Raw genomic sequence first — 12,631 nt, 5'->3', positions numbered from 1 at the left:
AGAGTGAGAAAGACAGAGAGAGAGCTAGAGGGAGTAAGAGAGAGAGAAGGAGCTAGAGAGAGTAAGACAGAGAGAGAAGGCGACAGAGGGAGCTAGAGGGAGTAAAACAGAGAGAGAGGGAGCTAGACAGAGAGAGGGAGCTAGAGGGAGTAAGAGAGAGAAGGAGCTAGAGGGAGCTAGAGCGAGCAAGACAGAGAGAGGGGGAGCTAGAGGGAGCAAGGGGGAGCTAGAGGGAGCAAGGGAGAGAGAGGGAGCTAGAGGGAGCAAGACAGAGAGAGGGAGCTAGAGGGATTAAGACGGAGAGAGAAGGAGCTAGAGAGAGTAAGACAGAGAGAGAAGGAGACAGAGGGAGCTAGAGGGAGTAAAACAGAGAGAGAGGGAGCTAGACAGAGAGGGAGGTGGAGTAAGAGAGAAAGAAGGAGCTAGAGGGAGCTAGGGCGAGCAAGACAGAGAGAGAGGGAGCTAAAGGGAGCAAGGGAGCTAGAGGGAGCAAGACAGAGAGAGGGAGCTAGAGGGATTAAGACGGAGAGAGAAGGAGCTAGAGGGAGTAAGACAGCTAGAGGGATTAAGACGGAGAGAGAAGGAGCTAGACGGAGCAAGACACAGAGAGAGGGAGCTAGACGGAGCAAGACATATAGAGAGGGAGCTATAGAGAGTAAGACAGAGAGAGAGAGAGAGAGAGAGAGCTAGAGTGAAAAAGACAGAGAGAAGCTAGGATTTATCATGTAGTTGGGGGAGTCTTAAATGCCAGTGTCCAGCACATTTACTCAAAATGGCCTTCCCTGTTCACTTGTAATATCTAGGAATCAACTTAGACATCACAGAGGCAAACTGTCCCCGTCTGCCTAAAAATGTCACGTTTCTACCGACAGGGGCAACCTCGGATGCCGGGATCCCAACGAGCCAATTGCATTTTTTCCTTGTTTCCCAGGAAACAAGGAAACTTTGTATAGGCCGGGCATGGGACCATGGATTACCAGGCTAAAGTTAAGATAACATACACATGGCACACCACAAACTTCTTCAGCAGGATCGCATTTTTCATTAAATGTAGAAGTAACACGCTTTTAGATATTTTTTTTCATACCTATTGCACAGGACATAGGGATGCCATAAAGAATGTAACTGATACTTTCGAGAGGTGTACCAAACAGGAAAGTCTATTCAATTTTTATGGTGCTCTTATAGAATGTAGCTTACCTAAAGCCTAGAGGTGACCCAATGCTCCTAATTGAAACCTGTCACGATGGTTCCCATGTAATATATATTAGGGGAGTTTGCGATAGAATCAACAAAACAAGTAATGATTTTTATAGTTAATTTAATAAAAAATAAGAATGCAAACTGAGTGCACTGTGTGAAAAAACACAACCTTTTATGTACTTTTGAAACTAGTAAAAAGACAAGGGGATGATCAGTTCATTTTTATATTGATTTTGATTTTAGCATGTTGGCATCACATTCAGTTTTAAGCAGGTAAGGGAAGCGAGGCCCAGAGATCCTGTAACTTAAATCGAGTAGGAGACTCGGGATTCCATACAAGAGCATTTAACCATCGGTACACAGCTGTTGAAAGTATTACACCCCACATTGTCCTCTAGTAAGTAATATGCAGAGGAATTTAAAATTCCTCTATCTTTTAGGACAACTCCTGTGTGGTAGATGTTGGGTGTAAATTCGGACATCCATATACTGGTCTTGTTTACCAGGAATGCAGCCTTATCCGAGTACAAATATTAACTCACTCTGGTACAAAGTGCAGGGGACAGTTGGAAGAGACACCAGTCTGGAAAGGCAAACAGTGAAGCAAGATCAGAACAAGCTCAACTACTGCTTCGGTTCAGGCCTAGGAACTACAAAGGCCCTATATAAGTGCATTATGATGGCTTTTCTTTTTGTGGTGGGCTAGTACACTGCATTTATCTTCTGGCTCTAGGAGATTGAGGGCGGTGGTAGGGTGCAACCACAAATTGGTGGTGGAGATACAACATTGCAGGAGGAGGCATGCAGGTGTCATGGAGAACATAAGATCTCTTCTGGGGATCCCGCTTCAGCCGGAGGGGGTTGGATGGATGTCTGTGCCCTTTTCAGCTCAGTTTGAAGCAGCCTCCCTTTGCCCTCTTGTGAAAGTGCCTGGCACATGGATAGGCATTGTTTCGCACTTGGGACCCACATGCAGCTTAGGGTGCACGACCAGAAAGTTTGGGGGCTTCTGTACAATGACAAACATTTCGAGGAGCTTTGGTCCCACGGATGTGCTTTATATGATGCTCAGGACATAGGAGACCACAGGAGTAGCATGTGGCACACTGAGAGACGTTCTAACCACAGCGAAGACCTTGGAGGACATGGACACTGTATCAGGTTCTTATGCTGCATGGAAAGAGCATGTAACATGGGCAAACATGTTACATGCATGAGAGCAATGCCATATGAGGAGCCCTGACGGCGCCAGACAGGAGATGAAACACTCCAAGAAGAAGGAAACCTGAAGACATGCCTTTGTTGCACATGATTACAATAAAAAAAAATACTAATAACGATTCGCTAGCTTGACATCACCAGACCTATTAGCTTCACCTATCCGCTTGGTTTGAAAAAATTCTGTGGAGGTAGCACGTTTTTAGATCATTTTGTTCATGCCTCTTGCACAGGGCATGCCCTTTCGCTTTTAACAGGCGCTCCTGCATTGTAAATCACAAAGGACTACAAAAGAGACTGAGCTTGGAAGTGGAGGCATTCCAGAGGGGACAAAACCACTTTCAAGGGTGGTTGAAGTTGAGGAGACTAACAGCAAACACAAAAATAATGAAGTTACTTTTTAGTGTATGCAATCCGAGCTGACATTATTTTATTTTATAAACACGGCGAGTGGGACATGTTTAGTGAGGGGTAATTCAGCCATGGGAGGTCACTGTAATGACGAAACAACAGCGGATTGCAGCTGTTCGTATGACCTTAAAACGTATTTAAAATAAACCAAGCTGAGCTTTGGTTGGGGGTGGGTGTTTGAAGCAGGCTTCGGCCCTTTTGCTCAGGGCAGTGGTGGCCTTGCGGATTTCATTCTTTTCGTTACCATATGTGGTTGTCTTGCAGCTAGTAACTTTTGCATTCGTCAGCATGAAAGTAGGATAACCGTCGGCTGCGTGGAACCCCCTCCCCCCTCCAAAACGTGGGTGGAATTTGATTCGCCTAAGGAGCCTTTTAAATTAAAACAGTGGGTGCACCAATCTGGCCATACATTGTCCTCGGTTGTAGTTAATTCATGGGAGATGCCCCAGAATGTTAAGGGGTCATGCATCAGAGTGGTGTCCCTGGACTCACCATCCTTCAGACTGGTACCAGAATAACTTCTTGCTAACATGTAGGCCCCAACCAGTGCATCAATGGGGCCTTGATTTGAAGAGCCATGATCTATTACCCGCTACTTTCACCAAGCTCCAGCCTGTTTTTTTATTTTGGATCCGATATAAGCTCATGCCCAGGGTCGTACCTACCAATGGTGGAGAAGCGGCCCCAGGCCCCTCAGGGGCCCGTTGAGCCCTGATAACTGCTGTAATTTACTACCCAGCAGCAAGCAGTCAAAGGGGCAGGGGCTTACTGCAAAATGACACCCCCAGCCCCCTTGCAGAATGGGACGGGGGTCCCTGAGTCTCTCCTATCTCACAAATATTCATGAACCTTTGGCTGAATGGGTTAACCTAGAACGGTTGGTACCCCACGGGCGGGTTGTGGACCCTGCACTGCAAGGGCTTGCGTTACACCCCTGCAAAGGACGATTTTCCTTCCTTGCACCTGAGCCCACAGCATCCTTGCTACATGCACTCCTGCTCATGTCCCCACAGATCGAGGCTCATGTTTCTCTCTCTTAACTGCCTATGATGCACATACCTGGAAAGGCTCATGTTTTGCTGGATCACGAGGGCCCACCTGTACAGCCAGGGCAGCCCGGCCTCAAACCACTCCTGGCACCGGAGGACCGGCGAGATGCAGACGGCGGCGGTCAGGTAGCTGGACGAGCCGCACTCTCCCAGGTAGGAGAGCAGGAGGCCAGACTCCAGGCCTTCACTCATGGCAAAGAGCGCGGAGCTCGGGTGCCTGTACCGGATGTACGCCACCGCCTCGGCCAGGTCTGCCGGGTCCCCGAACTGTTGGAGCTTCAGAGTGGTCAGCGGGCATCCATTCTGCCCCCTTCTGTTGAAGATCACGGGGTAAAACCCCTGCTCCAGGGCTTGCAGGCAAAAATCCTGCACGTTCCTGGTGATTTTCCCAAAGGCGTTGGGGATGACGAGCAGGACCGGAGGGGAAGTGACGCTGTTGGTCGCCCTCCGGTGTTTCAAAGAGGTCCAAGGCCCCACCACCCAATCCAGTGCAACAATCCCCCCATCCGGCAGCTGCAGGTGGTCCCTGGCGGACTCCAGCCGCCGGTCCCCGGGCAGAAGCTGGTGGTAAATGGTCTGGACGTGCGCCCACTTCCTCCAGAGCCAGCAGGCCACGTCGGGGTCGGAGAACCGCCAGGGCACCTTCAGCAGGCAGTTGGCCAGAGCGGAGGGCTTGCAGATCAGCCTGCAGCCGCAGGGGAAGCGCAGAGGGGGGGGCGGAACGGACACACGGGGAGGGGGAGGGAACGGCAGCACTCACCTCGACTTCCTCCAGCGGCGGTCGGCCGCGTAATAGGGAAAAAAAAACAAAATTTAAAAAAAACGAAACTCCGCCCACCGCCGCGATGACGACATCGCAGAGGCGGAGAGGGAAAAAATGTCGGGAACGCCCCCGAATCTGGTCCGGCCTTTGACGGACAGATCCGGCTCCCAATGGCTAGCCTCCATTTATGGAGCTAGCCAATGGGAGGAGGGGGCGAGGAGGGGGCGGATACCCGACCCAAACAGAGAAACATAAGGATTTTGCTAGCGCATGCGTACTTCGTACGCATTGCCAGCAAAACCTAAAAAGTATGTTAGGATCTAAAACCATAAGAGACTGCAAAGAAAAGTAAAGGGGAGAAAGGAGAGATTTATACACTCTAAAGACCACTTCCTTTTCCAGACATTGGCAATTAATAATTCAAATACTCACATTTTTAGTTCTAGCTATTCACACCAAAATCATTGTTGCTAATTTATCAGATATTGCTAACAGGCAATGGGAAAGCTAATGGGTCTGGATTTTTTTTTAGGTATATCTCCTTTGATGTGATCTGTATGTCTGGTTTCAATAACAGAAACCGGACAAAGACACACCTATATATTTGTTAGGTGGCATGCTGTGTGAAGCACAGATTTTTGAATTACAAGTTTTAAGCCACAACCTTGATGACAAAGGCCACTCCTCTTGGAAAGGAATCTTAGTAACATTTCTTTGGCCACATCTACTTTAGAGCCCCCCTTTGTTTTCATCTGACTTAAAGCACTAATCAACATAATTAAGGAGTGGTAGTAAATTGTATAAACATGAAAAGATTTTATTTAATCTAAGCAATTTGGTCTAATTTTTAGAAAAACTGTTGTTTCCGGTCTCCGTATCTGCAAAGCCATCAAACAAGTATGCAGAGAGTTTTTATCACAGTATGTTCTACTTACATTAATTGATGCAAATGTAGCAGATTCTAAAACTACATTATTCCATCTGTTTACCTGCCTCTGCACGGTCTTTCTTCTTTGCGGTCTGGGCCTGCTGTAAAGACTCATGTCAGACACGTTTAAATAACTGCTACCTGGCACGTGAAGGAAGAGTCAGGGGTGCGTTATAGTAAACCAGCACTGCTTTGCCAGCCGATTGCTTTACATGACGATCCATTTAGCATTTTTTCTGTGGGTCCAGCTGCACAGAGCTGGGCACAATGGAACGGAAAGTGTGCGAAGATGCTCCCGTCATTCATAGCGGCACTAAACAGCTCTCATGCAGCTGTGCACTACTCCGTGACTGGGAGTGGGGTGCCACAGTATATTTATACTGGTGACGCCATAGGCTTTGTGGAATATTTGTCTACACAGTATAAATAAACCGATAGATTAAATATAATACAAAAATGTGAAGGGAAGTTTCCCAGACCTAGTAATATAAAGGCCTCACATTTAGGGGGCCAGACATATATGGGCTGGCCAGGCCCCATTCCACCCGCCCCCCGCCCCCGTAGCTACGGCCCTGAGTCCAGGTCTATTCAGCCCAGCCTGACTCACCCAGACACTCTGGAGCCACTGAACATTCCCAGCCCCTGTCGCTCCAAAGCCAGACAGTCAAAACTCATCCTAGCAGAGGCACACAGGATGGCTAAGCAAGAAAATACCTACTTTCTAAAAGTGGTATTTTCAAACACATAACGTAAAAATCACCTTTACTAAAAGATGCATGTTTAGATTCTGAGTGCAGGCATACTAAACTTTATTGTCCTATCTGGTCCCAATGGGAAGTTATATTTATAAGATGTTACAAATTAACTCCCATGCTTGCCTATGGGCCAGAAAGCCTTTCAATAGTGAAAAACGAAATTGGCAGTATTTCACTATCAGGGCATGCCACACACTTCAGAGCATGTCCTACCTTGCACATACACTGCACCCTGCCCACAGGGATACCTTAGGGGTGACTCATATGTAATAAAAGGGAAGGGTAGGGCCTGCTAAGTGGGTGTTATATTATGAATATTTTTAAAGCGCAACGGTTACCCGAGGGAATTCTGGAGCTAGTCACTACTCCTTTAAGCAAAAACGGAAAAAAAGGAATAGAGGAGTTTTACTGATCAAAAAGCCAGGTTTTTAACCCCTTCCTGAATGCCAACAGTGCACTTGCCAAGTCGACATGGCAGTTACAAACTGCGCGCAGACTCTGCAGCGGCAGGTCTGAGTTACCTTTTCAGGGCTACGCATGTGGGTGGCACAATCAATGCTGCAGGCCCACGAGTAGCATTTGATTTACAGGCCCTAGCACACTCCGTGCAATTTACTAGGGGTTTACCAGTAAATCAAATATGCCAATCATGCAAAAACCAATCCATAAGACAAATTTCACAGAGAGCATATGCACTTTAGCACTGAATAGCAGTGGTAAAGTGCCCAGAGTCCTAAAACAAACAATGGCAGGCCAGGAAAAAATAGGAGGAAGAAGCGAAAAGTTTGGGGATAACCCTGCAAAAAGGGCCATTTCCAACAGTTTCTTTAGCAAGATTCCAGACAACTTTGTTGTGGAAAATGTTACGCAACTGGTGCTCATGTAAAGTGCACTGATACCCGGTACCCTCGGATCAAGTTTGAGTTATATAAACTCTGTAAAAAAAAAAAAAGTTGATAATCACTCATCTAAGATAGACAAGTGTCAGGTTGGATAGGGTAATCAGAGAGAAATTTATCATATTTGAAGAGTTGCCCTCACACACCTGTTAAGGTGTCATGCTTCATGGTACAGGGGCGCTTGGAAGGGAGGGATGTAGCATTGTGCAGTGTGTACGCCCCAAACGCAGAACAGTCAGCTTTTTTCTCACGGTTGTCTGGGAAGCCAACATCATTCCTGGCGGGTACTGTGTTTTTGGGGGGTGATTTTAACTCAATCACTGATGTAGACTTGGACCGATCACATCCCTGGTTGGCCCAATCGGCGGTTCATCGATTAGCAAAGGTGAGGCGGGAATGGCAGGACACCCGGGGCCTAGTCGATGCTTGGCGGACGCACCATCCTACGGATAGAGATTACTCATTTTATTCAGTGCCGCATGATTTGCATGTGCGACTTGACAGTATCTTGTGCTCACCGGAAGCTCGGGGGCTGACTTACCATAGTGAATATTTGGAGAGGACGATCTCTGATCACAATCCCGGTCTGATAGCGGTACAGTGGTCTAGGCAGCGATTTTTTTCCGCACATTGCCTGTATGGATTCCGGCGTCATTCTTTCAGAAGTTTAGGGCCTTGACCACAGGATTTATCTGGGGTTCGGGTAGACGGCGAGTTGCACTAAACACCCTGATGCGGCCTAGGGTGGAGGGGGGACTGGCGGTCCCTGATTTTGAATGGTACTATCTGGCGGCGCAGCTACAGTGGCTCACACAAGCGGTGGCTCAGGAGTTTAGAGGCCCCGATGGACCGCACGGCAGAGTAATTCCCCGGCGTGTATTATCATTTATAGTTCTCCAACAGAAGATCAATCTTGATCAGCTCACTCTTGAGGAGCGCACTCTCCGCTTGTGCTGGAATCGGAGCCAGAAGCGCGCGGGATGTTCCCGCCCATATGCTCCGGAGATGCCTCTGGGCATGTGTACAGCCCTTCCGCATGGAGGGAACTGGTCCGCACTGGCGGTTTGGGAGGAACTTGGGCTCCATACGGTGGGGGATATGTATAGAGACGGAGCTCTGTTATCCTTTCAGGAATTGCAGAGCTTATTTGAGTTACCGCGGGGAGACTATCTGTTGCACGCTGCTCTGGTAGTGGGGATCCAGCGACAGTGGAAGATGGGGCTACTGGAACCTCCGACTTCGCCGGGCTGCCAGTATGTAAGCATGGCGGCAGGTACGTTTAAAGCTATCACGTGCCTCTATAAATGACTGTTGGCCGAGCAGCTTCCACCCCTTGATACTCTGAAAGGCAAATGGGAAGCGGATATTGGTAAACCCATACAGGAGACGACATGGCCTCAATTGTTGCGACGAGCTTGGAAGGGTACGCGTAACGCCAGGTTCCAATTAGTCCAGTTCTTTACGTTACATAGGGCCTACTTGACGCCGGTGAAAATCCTACAGTATTTCGGGGGCTCCCAGTCATCGTGCCCGAGGTGCAATGCCGACGGAGCTGATTTCCATCATATGTTCTGGTCATGTGCGGGGCCGGGGTCCTATTGGGAAGAGGTGGTAGCATGTTTGAATCAGGCGACAGGGAGAACGTTAGAGGCAGAGATGGGGACTTGCTTGTTACTCTGGTTCCCGCACACACCCATCACTAAGATTACTAGTAAGTTCTATGACTTGGGGCTAATTATGGCGAAGAGGGAGCTTACCATGCACTGTAAGTCAAAGACGGGACCTAACTATCAGAGATGGAGAGCAAGCTTTTTAAATTGGGCGGGTAGTGAAGGGACGCTCCGCTTGCAACTGGCTAGGCGTACTACTAATGATAAGGCGTTGACAAGGGCATGGGGAGCGTTAGTGGCAGAACTCCAGACCCCTGCTATGGACACTGAGGAAGAGGAGGAGGATGTAGGGTCAGTTCAAAGGGATAGAGCGACGATACCGAACTGACAGGGAGTATAATGCGGAATGGTGTACCGAATGGCTGTGTGGGGGAGGGATACCTAGCACATTCCGGGTTTGGTGGTATTAGCGGACGACACGAGGGAATATACATTTCAGCAGTGGAACCGCTTTCTTGTTTTTTTCCTTTTCATTTCCTCTGTTTGATTGGTTGGAAGACGGAATAGTCCGATAACCTCATTTCGATCTAGCTGAATAGGGCAGGGGGTGGGTGTAGAGGGGAGGGGGTGGTAGGATTGTAGGGAAAGGGGACAGTTACAGTAACCTTGATTATTATGATGATGCTTGATGAGCCATCTGCGTAATGGCGGTGAATGCACTGTTTATTTGGAAGGTTATGCGCAGAGGAAAACAATTTAAAAAAAAGAGAAGCGTCGTAGTGGTGAGTCCAGGTATGTGGGATCAGTGCGAAGGTAAATTAAAAATATCGCAAAGGTTCCCCAAATAGTATTTTGTTCTTGAATCCATTTGGTAGGAATAAAAACAGAAAAGAACTGTCTGAGCTTCAACTACTGAGGTGGGTTAGTTCTACTTATGAAAAGTGAGTGAGTGAGAAAGGTCACGGGGTCTACATGTTTCACGCCCTAATATTCCATACTGGATCTTTGGCGTTTCATCAGTACCGACAAAAAGTGTAAGATTTAGAAAGGTAAACAGGTGGCAAAGGAAAATGTGCACCCTGTTACATAAACCCTAGTCAGGTTTTTGTGGTTGTCTCGCCTGGTACAGTCATACAAAACTGCTTCAATGTATATATCCGACCTAAAGAAACACGAAGATGCACTCAATTAAGATAGCTAGTCTACGATTTGTGAAGAACATCTGATGCAACTCAAGTGCTGTTCACAGCTAATAGTAGTGTGAAGAAATTAAAATTTTAAAGGGTTAAAAAAAAGTTGGTGCTCCTAATTGCAACAATCATGGAAGGGTATCTAAATCACAACGCTGATGAACAGACAAGGACCCACGTGTGATTGAAGGTATCATATCTTGTATAATTGTGTGGAAAGAATTCAAAAGAACGTGGAGGGAGTACGAGGTTTTTCGTTTACCGCATCAATGTAATGGGATGCTTCAACGGGGTAAAGGCTGGCGTCTCAAAGGATTACCTTTAGCATGACATGCTAACGGGTGAGTAAGGGTAACTCTTCAAATTTGAGGAATTTTCATCTGTTTATCCTATTCAACTTGACACTTGGCTATCTTAGATGAGTGATTCTCTACTTCTTTCCACTCTCTACATATTTCACAACAAAGTTGTCTGGAATCTTACTATAGGAACAGTTACCTTTCAGTGGATTCATTGTATGATCTTTGGAGCATGGGTACTGGACCATTTTATTAAGCTCCCCGTCCCCCTCTCGTTTTGTCCTTTTCCTTCTTGTGTTTCACAGGAGATCTGCGTCTGGAGGTAGTAGCCTTTTTCTTCTCCAAGAGTCCACCAAGACAGATTCTTTCTCTCTCTGAGAGTGCGACTTGACAGATTCTGGCAGTGTTGGCAGGTCTTAGGGGAATGAGACTCAGGAAGGCAGAGGATACAAGCAGACTGGGAATCTGTCTTCGACTTCTTTTTACCACAGGAGGGGCAAGGGTAAAAAAGAGAAGGCATCCTCTGACTGAAAAAAAACAAATCTCTGCTAGAAAAAGGCAATTCCTTATTTCAACAGATGTTGAAATAACAGAAGTTACAGCAATAAAGGAGAACTTTGACAGAAACGTTAAAACAAAATGTAGAGCTAAAAATCCAGGGTCCTGACTGAAGGAGCCGGAAAGAAAACTGGCCTAACGAACAAGTTACTAGCCTTCTGTAACGCTTTTTCTGGTGGATACAGTCTCTGCCTGTGGATTCCTCACCTTTTGAATTACCCCGGCGCCAGCATTACAAATAAACTCTTTTTCTAGCTCTTTCATGTCGACGAGGATGTCACAATGGAACGGCTCTGCACGTGACTCCGTGTGACTTCATCGGAAAAACAAGAAGACCTCGTCGGTGTGCTGATGTCAGCTCCACCCATTTTTTCTGTGCCCTCGATATGAATGGGCGGATCGACAACATAATAAGTATACACAGTATCCAAAATATATACACACAAATACATAAAGTATATAAAGAGGAAATGCTAAAAACCAAAGCATTTCCTAACAACAAACTGTATGGCAAGCAAATGACATATGAAAAACAACAATGTCAAACAATAAGAAATGTTTTCAGTATATGCACGTGGACAATGGGGAGGCGTGTGGGACAGTGAGGAATCCACAGGCAGATACTGTATCCACCAGAACAAGCATTACTGAAGGTAAGTAACTTGTTCTTCTGATGAATACATCTGCCTGTGGATTCCTCACCTTTTGAAATGAATCCCCCCAGCTCTTCCTCTCCCGTAGCAGGGTGGCCACCTACCTATACCAAAAAATCCTTTAGCACATACCGTGCAAAATGGCCATCCTTCCTAACCTAATCTAAGCAGTAATGGTTCGTGAAAGTGTGGAGGGAGGCCAAGTTGCCGCCTTGGAGATGTCTACAACAGGGACACCTCTAGCCAAAGCAGAAGATGACAGCTCTGGTGGAATGAGCTCGAATACCTTCAGGCGGCTTCTTCTTGGCCAAGCCGTAGCAGATAAATGCACAAGATGATCCACCTGAAGAGTGTTGGTTTGTAGACTGCCTTGCCCTTCATCCTTCCAATATAACCAACGAAGAGCTGGTCATCCAGTCTTAAGTCCCTGGTTCGGTCTAGGAAGAAGCTGACTGCCCTCCTTCGGTCCAGACGGTGCAGTCTCTCCTCCTCCTTGGAAGGGTGAGGATAGAAGGTAGGTAAGGTAACAGACTGTCCAAGATGGAAAGGAGTAACCACCTTAGGCAGGAAAGCAGCCGTGGTCCTCAGAACCATCTTATCTGCATGAATGGTTAAACAAGCATTTACAATGCAACGGTCTCACCTTTGCAAAAGTTAGATCTATTGGCATTGCAAATGACACATCTTTTATTTATGTGTTGGTTTTCAAAACAGATAAATAAATGGCATTGTCATTTACAATGCCAATAGCTTAATCTCTCGCAAATGCCACACACACACACACACACACACACACAGACCCACACACACCCAGAGCCCCACACACACCCAGAGCCCCCCCCACACCCAGAGCCCCCCCCCACACACACACAGCCACACACACATACACAGAGCCACTCACACACACACATACACAGAGCCACTCACACACACACACAGATTACGCTGTTCAAAACACCAATACCAAATTTCATTTATCCTCATAGGCTCTTCAAAGCTAAATTCCGAATCCTGTGTGAACATTGCTCGCACAGGGATATGAATTACAAAAAGGGCTGTTGAAAAAACAAAACAAAAAAAAAGCAAGCCATGCGG

At 47.0% G+C, this 12,631-nt stretch overlaps 1 protein-coding gene and 1 pseudogene across 2 annotated transcripts in view; both read right to left on the bottom strand.

Annotated features, from left to right (window-relative positions):
• The window catches only part of LOC144762304 (exportin-5-like), a 2,548,278-nt gene that overhangs the window by 1,453,906 nt on the left and 1,081,741 nt on the right, over nt 1-12,631 (bottom strand). The window lies entirely within an intron of this gene.
• On the bottom strand, nt 3,816-4,592 carry LOC144761217 (protein ABHD15 pseudogene; annotated as a pseudogene).

The sequence above is a fragment of the Lissotriton helveticus genome, chromosome 6 (assembly GCF_964261635.1).
Source record: "Lissotriton helveticus chromosome 6, aLisHel1.1, whole genome shotgun sequence".
Classification (NCBI taxonomy): Eukaryota; Metazoa; Chordata; class Amphibia; order Caudata; family Salamandridae; genus Lissotriton; species Lissotriton helveticus.
The sequence above is the reverse complement of the archived record's forward strand: the minus strand, read 5'-3'. Positions and strand labels throughout refer to the sequence as shown.